The 8,550-nt window shown below is 42.9% G+C and overlaps 1 protein-coding gene across 3 annotated transcripts in view; it reads left to right on the top strand.

Moving 5' to 3' along the window:
• Window positions 1-1,424: 1,424 nt before the first annotated feature.
• Window positions 1,425-8,550, top strand: part of hdac5 (histone deacetylase 5) — a 50,818-nt gene continuing 43,692 nt past the window's right edge. For 2 of the 3 annotated variants that reach the window (XM_069710205.1, XM_069710202.1), the window contains exon 1: window positions 1,518-1,706. The gene's annotated coding sequence lies outside the window, so the exon portion shown is untranslated. The other variant, XM_069710203.1, reaches the window with a different exon arrangement.

The following is an 8,550-nucleotide window of genomic DNA, read 5'->3' as shown; positions in this document are numbered from 1 at the left end:
GTGTGCAGAAAACACAACCCACACACTGTAACTACGCACTGTATCTACACACTGTATCTACACACTGTATTTCTACGCACTTTATCTACACACTGTATCTACACACTGTATTTCTACACACTTTATCTACACACTGTATCTACACACTGTATATCGTCACACTATATCTACACACTCTATCTACACACTGTATATCTTCACACTGTATATCTTCACACTCTATCTACACACTGTATATCTTCACACTGTATATCTTCACACTCTATCTACACACTGTATATCGTCACACTCTATCTACACACTGTATATCGTCACACTATATCTACACACTCTATCTACACACTGTATATCTTCACACTGTATATCTTCACACTCTATCTACACACTGTATATCTTCACACTGTATATCTTCACACTGTATATCTTCACACTGTATATCTTCACACTCTATCTACACACTGTATATCTTCACACTGTATATCTACACACTGTATATCTTCACACTGTATATCTTCACACTGTATATCTTCTCACTGTATATCTTCACACTGTATCTACACACTGTATTTCTACACACTTTATCTACACACTGTATCTACACACTGTATATCGTCACACTATATCTACACACTCTATCTACACACTGTATATCTTCACACTGTATATCTTCACACTGTATCTACACACTGTATATCATCACACTATATCTACACGCTCTATCTACACACTGTATATCTTCACACTGTATATCTTCACACTCTATCTTCACACTCTATCTACACACTGTATATCTTCACACTGTATATCTACACACTGTATATCTTCACACTGTATATCTTCACACTGTATATCTTCACACTGTATCTACACACTGTATTTCTACACACTTTATCTACACACTGTATCTACACACTGTATATCGTCACACTATATCTACACACTCTATCTACACACTGTATATCTTCACACTGTATATCTTCACACTGTATCTACACACTGTATATATTCACACTGTATATCTTCACACTGTATCTACACACTGTATATCATCACACTATATCTACACGCTCTATCTACACACTGTATATCTTCACACTGTATATCTTCACACTCTATCTACACACTGTATCTACACACTGTATATCTTCACACTGTATATCTTCACACTCTATCTACACACTGTATCTACACACTGTATATCTTCACACTGTATCTACACACTGTATATCTACACACTGTATATCTTCACATTGTATCTATACACTGTATATCTATACACTGTATATCTACATACTGTATATCTACAGTCCGTGTCCGCCTGTCTTCCTCTGCCTCGTCTGTCCGCCTCCGTTGGTTTCTATTGAGTCTATTTTTAGCCCCAGCAGACTGGTCACGTGGCAGAAAGAGGACGTCAATAATGTTGTTGTTGGTGGCGGTGGAGAGAGCGCGCGAGAGGGAAGGAGCGAGGGAGCGAGGCGCACCGTAAACATGGAGGAGGTGACACGGTGAGAGGCGAGACGCGTCCTGCTCGCTCGATTTGCGCCTTTCTTTTTCGTGTGAAATAAAGACGCAGAAGAGCTGCGCGAGCGGCGGGGGGTGGGGGGTGGGGGGGGGGACCACACTGAGCCGCGGTGCAGGAAACCGGAGCCGGGAGGAGGCGACCTCTGCGCTAATACCCGTTCTTGGAAGACCCGCCGACATCTACGGTACCGTGGGGTTTATGGGGGAGGGAGGGTGCGTGCGTGTCTGTGCGTGACCGTCCATGAAGGATCTGCTCAGACAGTTAGAGGTTTTGTTGCTGGTGACATTTTGTGCTTCACGTCGTCGCTAAACTTAAAGAGACTCTTTCTGATCAGTTGGCGCTTTAGCTCGCTAACGGACACCTGACAGCTAACTAGCTACCGAACCGGACCCATTACACTGCAGCTAAACTGGGTAACTCACCGGCTACCAGCTAACTAACAGCACAACTAGCAGCTGACAGCCAGACGGTAACAGAGCAGCAGTGTTTCCTCCGCACTGATGGTTCGGTGGATGACTGGACACCGAACAGGACGTACTACCAGCACAAAGCCCCAGTAGCCCAGCGCTGTGTTTTCATGGTGTTCCTGAGTATTTCATGTCATCTGCATTTTGCACTCAAAGTGTGTTTCAGCAGCCATGTTGTCTGTCTCAGGACATTTTGACTGCAATCTGAATCGCATACTTTTTCTTTTTTACTTTAAGTACGTACTGCAGCTCCACTTACAGAGTATGTACTGTTGCATGTAGTATGTGTGTACAACTGGGACATACTACTGCATCATAACAATGCACCTTGAACTTTGACCCTCTTGGTGTATCCTAGGGCCACGTTTGAAGTAAAAAGAAAAAAAGGATTGAAATGAGTACACTTCCTTTTAATGCCTCTTCTTCTTCTTCTTCTTCTTCTTTTTGTGGGCGGCGCATCAGTGCCACCAATCATCCAGAGTACCATGCTGACCTGCAGACTGCAGAATAGACAGAATGGAGTAGAACATCCTGGTACTTTTTGGTATTTAAGTATCCAAACTAACATACTATCTAGTATGCCAGAAACAGATTTAGTATGTCCCAGTACATAGTATGTTAAACATAGTATACTAAAAGTACCAGGATGTTCTACTACATCCGGTTGTATTCTGCGGTCTGCAGGTCAGTGTGATATTCTGGATGTTCTGACCCACAATCCTCTGCAGCGGAAGATATGTCACATCGCTGATGCTCCGCCCACAAAAAGAAGAAGAAGAGACATTAAAAGGAAACCTACTCATTTCAAATTGCATTCTTTTTCGTTTTACTTTCAGTATGTACTGCAGCTACTCTTACAAAGTATGTACTGTTGCATGTAGTATGTGTACGACTGAGACACTCTACTTGAACTTTGACCGCCTCTCTGTGGGTCTGAACATCCAGAGTAGCATGCTGGCCTGCAGACTGCAAAATAGGACCTGATGTAGTAGGACATCCTGGTACTTTTTGGCAAACTGCATTTCACAAAGTGTGTACTGGGACCTACTGAATCTTTATCTGGCGTAATAAATAGTATGTTATTATAGATGCTGGAACATGTGGAGATTATGCGTTTACTTTTAGAGATTGCAGCGGCCAGTCTAAGGTGATGGCTGATGTGTGTGTCGGCCATCATACACATGTCCCAAAAAAGGGGGGCGTGCAGGTGAAGAAAACAAGCCAGACCTGTAGCCAGACCATAATACCTTCAGGTTCCCAGGTGTTTGCTGTCAGTCATTACTGCTTTGGCTGTGAGGATCCATAAAATAAGTAAACTAATATAAAATATATTAACACGGCTTAGAAGTATGTAAACTCCAGGCAGAATGTGTGCTGTTGTGTGCATTAAATGCAGCAGCACAGTGGTGAGATTGATGCTGTGTGTGTGTTATTTATTTAGTGGTGCTGGTGTGTAGATGTGATGGGTCCTGAATGACCCCCCCGGGACTTACTGGGGCCCCGCAGGGTGCCCAGCTCCTGCAGGGAGGGATGTGATGACTTACGGCAATATGCCGAGTATGTGTTGAAAATATCAACAACAACAAAAATAATAATATATATATATATTTTTGTTTTGTTTTGTTTTGTTTTTGTTTGTTTGTTTGTTTTGTTTTGTTTAAAAAAATATATATATCAAGACCATACAATTGCTACAAAGTCTCTGTTGTAGTTTCACATGTCAGCGTAAACGTAACAATTTTGTCTTTAATTCTGGAAAAATGAAACGAAAATCATCTTATCATCATGTTATTTCTTCAGTTTGGCAACATTAACATTTGCTCACTGAGGTTCTGTATAAAATATAACCGTCATTCCGTTTACGTCCCATTACAGTATGACATCATAGGTCAACAAGTTGTTGTTGTTATTGCCTTTCATCAAGACATATATATGTTTAAATTGATATCAATATGATTTTAAACAATACAACATGTCAGATCCTGCTATTAAGCTACGGAGGCTTTACAAAGTGGGAAATCTCATGATGCCATTTTTGTTCTGGCATGAATAGCAAACATGCAGCAGCCGGCATGTTCTGTTGCCCGAACATGAAAATGAATCGACGTTAATGGATCAATAAACACGCGGTTGGGATATTTCTAACCCCAGTATGATACTGTAAGTTCTTCCTGACAATATTTGAAACACATTTACTAAACAAATAATCAGTAATTTATTAACCGGTAGCACTAATCCTGCCGTGTGTCCATCTCCAAACAACTAAAAGCCAAGAATAGGAAGACGATTTAAAAATGCTTGAAATGAATTTGTTAAGTGTCATTCAAGGTCACAATACTAATTTAAATGTGTGATGATTATGACACAAGTTAACCGTGAAGTGACGCTGAGAGTATTTCTCTTCCTTCGATAGACGTTCAGGTGTATTTTCCCAATCCGAGGTCCAAACCTTTTATCGTTTCCCAGTTGTTTCTGAACGCAGCATTAACCCACCCCAGAGCAGGTTTAGTTTGTTACCATGGCGATGTATCCCGGTAGAAGTAAACCATCGGTTTTAGAACTGAAAAACGAGAGTCAAACCTGAAGTTACCTCGATAACAACACAAACCTTTTGGAGGCTGTTTAACTTTAAATGATCCAAAAGCTCAACACGCCAACTCAGGTAGATCCAACGGGATGTTGGGATGGATGTTGTTTGGACTGACAGGGAGCGAGACTGGTGCTGCTCAGGCCCCCTTCGGTGTCTCATTCATCCATTTACTTGATAGAAATTACAACGTGATGATGGCTCCCTGGTAACTGCTGTTGACTGGGATGAAGGAAGAATTAAAGGTTGATTTATGGTTGGTGATTTCTGTGTTGAGAGCAGTGGGTGTAGAAATACAGCTGACAGCGTTTACACCGACAGTGAAAGTGTTTAACTTTCTATTGCATAAATACAGATTTCCATTTCTCTTCCAATTGTGAAGCCAATCTGGACTGTTTCAAGCCACTTGATCCAATGTCAGGATCTGGTGGGTTGTCCATTAGTTTGCAATTGTTCCGACGTGACATGAGCTGCCGGGGTTTCTTTTCCCCCTGTAACAGTTACCAAGTGGCTACATAGCTTACATATTGCTCAAGCTTCAGTTGTCTGCTGTACACCCTGTTGGCGTTTGCACAGCCACCTTCAAGGGCGGACCAATCAGAGACCAGTATGGGTGGCTGAGTGAGTTGCAGCAGTGGTAGAGTTTCTGTGCATGTGGTGGTCAATGCTGATTGGTTCAGGGCTTCTCCAGTAGTTTCTACACCTTGTAGGATGCAGCGACCAGAAGCAAGTCCATGTGGAGCAAAGCCAGACCTGTGTACTCACAGTTTAGAGAAGGTAGACGCGACAATAGTGCAGTCGCACGTCACAAACAGCACATCATCAGTAGTGAATTACTAGATGCAGGGAAAAGATGAATGACAACCAGATAGTGAAAACAGAGCCGGTTGGCGCCATGGTGCTAAGAGTTTAGTACTGGTACAAATCAACGACGGTCCCTCAGTGCACAGTGTTCCTTGGATTTGGGAAATATCTCAGCAAACTCTGTGACTTTGCCATCTTTGCCCAAAGAACTGGGACATCCAGAGATGCTTCATGCTGTTTAAAAGGCTTCTTGATGCTGGTTAGCAGTGTCGCCATGGTAGCGTGTCTAACATATGACCTCATAAACTCCACGGTGCTGCTGTTAGTTTTTTGGCTAACTTTAAGGAGCCAGCAGAAGAAGAAGAAGCTGTTGGGGATTTCCTCAGCATTATATTGTCTGTGTTCATACATGAGTGGTAGGATATACTGTTATTATATCACACAGGCACCAACTTGTTGCTGTGGAGATGTCAGCATCAGAACAAAACAGTTCAGTGCAGGATATGTGGATTGTTATCGAGCGTCAACCATCAGTGATGTCATCGTTGGTTTGTGAACGTTATGAAGCCTCCAGTTCAGATTCTGTCCGTCACCATCTTTGCTAGTTCGGAGCGGTTTGGAGCAGGAAGTGACCATATTTGGACGAGCTGGGGGAGGAGCCAGTGGTGGATCTGACCGATCTGATTCGAAACCTGACGATACTACGTCCCGCCCACCGATAGCTGTAACCTGACCGCACCACAGGCCTGTCAATCAAACAGACACGCCCCCAAAAACAGGTCTTCTTGAATCTTCTTTTCTAATGAATGAGGGATTATTTTCAGATGGACCTCCAGAAAACTAATAAGGAGTGACTTTAGCTAACAACACCGAGATAACTGATGGACACATTTGATTCACTTTGTATTTGATGAGAGAAGTTGAATGGGAGTCTATGGAGCCGGAGGCTTTTTGGAGCCGACCTCTAGTGGCACTCGGTGGTATTGCACCCTAATTTCTGCATCAGGCTTGTTTTTCAGTCCTGGAAGCTACAAACACTTTTATAAACAGTCTCAGTTTTAAATGAAAGCAGAATATTCGATACTCTCACTTATAAGACATTGCAGACTACTTAAAGGACATCACTCTGCAGGATGTGTGAATATGTCGCCCTGAAATTTTTTTCACCTCTCGCTGACGTCCTCCAGCTGCTCGGTATGTAAACTACCTCGGTGCTTTGAAAGATAACAAGCTGCACATAAGAACGGATCCTTCTCGCTACAGGGTTGGCAGGTGTTCAGTTACACAGAGTGTCGGTTTGGTAGGTGACACATCATCACCGATTCCTCTCGTTTGAAAATGCTGCAGTGAATCACGGCAAACCAGTCTGTGAAGATTTGACAGTTTTTGAGGCACTGAACTCTGGCACACCTCGGCAGATGCTGTCTGTAGATCTGTGGGGAGATGAATAGACCTTGATGGCTCTTTCTTTTCCCGTCATCCAACGCATCGCATTACTGAACATGAATTCAAGCCATTAGCTCCTCTGAAAATAAAATATCACCTTTTTAATTCTGGCGGTGAAATAGACGAGGCATCTTTGGGCCCAGAAAAATATGGAATACTGAAGTTTCTTTCATGTGTGCCAGTATGAGACTCTCCAAAAAGAATGGGTCGGCATCGTAGTGCAGTGGATCCAGTTTAATACCTCCGGCCCCCACGTCGCTCCAGCTGCTGGGAGTCTGGCTGGAGGGATTTGCTTGCAAACTCGATCATGCAGCGTGGTTTTTTATTAATGCCAGGAGGTCGGACCTTGGAGGTCAAGGGCCAGTCCATTAGTTATGTAAGAGCTTTAAGGGCGGACTTTTACCTCCAGTGTTCAGACTGAGGCTTATTCTGCTCTTTTCAGTTCTGTGCTTCGCGAAGTGTCACATTTCATTCCCATGGAAACAATTTGTTTAAAAGAAAAACAAAAAAAAACCTCATGCTTGTTATTTCTGGAGCTTTCAAACACGTCTCAGGGTCTTATTTTATGGGCTGGTTGTTGCAATCTCTCAGTGAAGGCCATTAGGTGAATGTGACTGTCACACAGTCTGAGTCGGAGCGGCTGTGTCTCCTCCAACCCGACTGTCTTTTTCCTGTTCCTCGGTGGTGTTTTGCTGGACTGCGTCACTCACTGAGCCGAGCGTACGGATGCAGAGATGAAGGTTTACAACAAACCGACACATGCAGCTGCAGGACAGCGAAGGTTGACTGTGAGCGCCTAAAATGATGAGGCATTGTGTTCTCTGCGTGTCTGGGGAGGAACGACTACACGTCCATGCAGCGACTGAATGTAACATTAAATAACTAGTAATGTATGTGGAGCTGCCCTCGTCCATTTTTTCCACATTCAGGCAGAACAATTAAAACAATTTGCATGAGTTTAATTCTCCACGTTAAAGTTCCTCAACAGAAGCTCAGCTGAAGACATTGGCAGCACAAAAGTAAGCCGTTCCAAATGAGAAACCTGCTTCATCAACAGAAATAAATCCTCATTTACAGTCAGCAGCTGTTTAACCTCTCCTCTAATCCTTGACACAAACCACAGGCTGCTTGGCCGAAACCAAAAGGGCAAATCCATAGACTTTACTCCTAAAAATGTTCGTAGTCTCCGGGTCTGAAAAGTGGACGGACCTTCAGGTGTAATACCACTGAGGACCACTAGGGGTTGGCTACAATCAGTAAGATATTTGGCTTCAGTGTTTGGGTGGGGGGCGTGCCTGCTTTGATTGACATGCCTGGAGTGCAGTTTTCTGTATAGGTGGGCGGAGCTTAGCCTCCGCTGGTCCAATGAACCGACTGCCTCGGGCAAAAGAGGGTTTAATGGGTAATAATCTTAGAATCATCACATTTTCTTGGTGCTCATTATCATAGGAAATTATTACACATCCCTCTATATTTATGAAAAATCACAATTTATAACAATTTCGGCAATTTTATCTCAAAAATATTTTGTAAACTTTGCAAATGGCATCACAACTTTAAATGAAGCTCTTTTGATCACAACTATCAGAAAACATCTCGGTGAAACTGAAGGGACGGATTCAGTTCACAGGACAGAAAGTCTGTAAACCTGAACTTTTCTCACAGGTTTGATCAGTTGCTGATTCTCTACACATAACTAATCTTTATTGATCACAAGGTTGCCT

The sequence above is a fragment of the Brachyistius frenatus genome, unplaced genomic scaffold (genome assembly GCF_029030835.1).
Source record: "Brachyistius frenatus isolate BFR_SWC_R1_liver_20210118 unplaced genomic scaffold, ASM2903083v1 Contig_90, whole genome shotgun sequence".
NCBI lineage: Eukaryota > Metazoa > Chordata > Actinopteri > Embiotocidae > Brachyistius > Brachyistius frenatus.
This window is presented reverse-complemented; position numbering and strand designations above follow the sequence as displayed.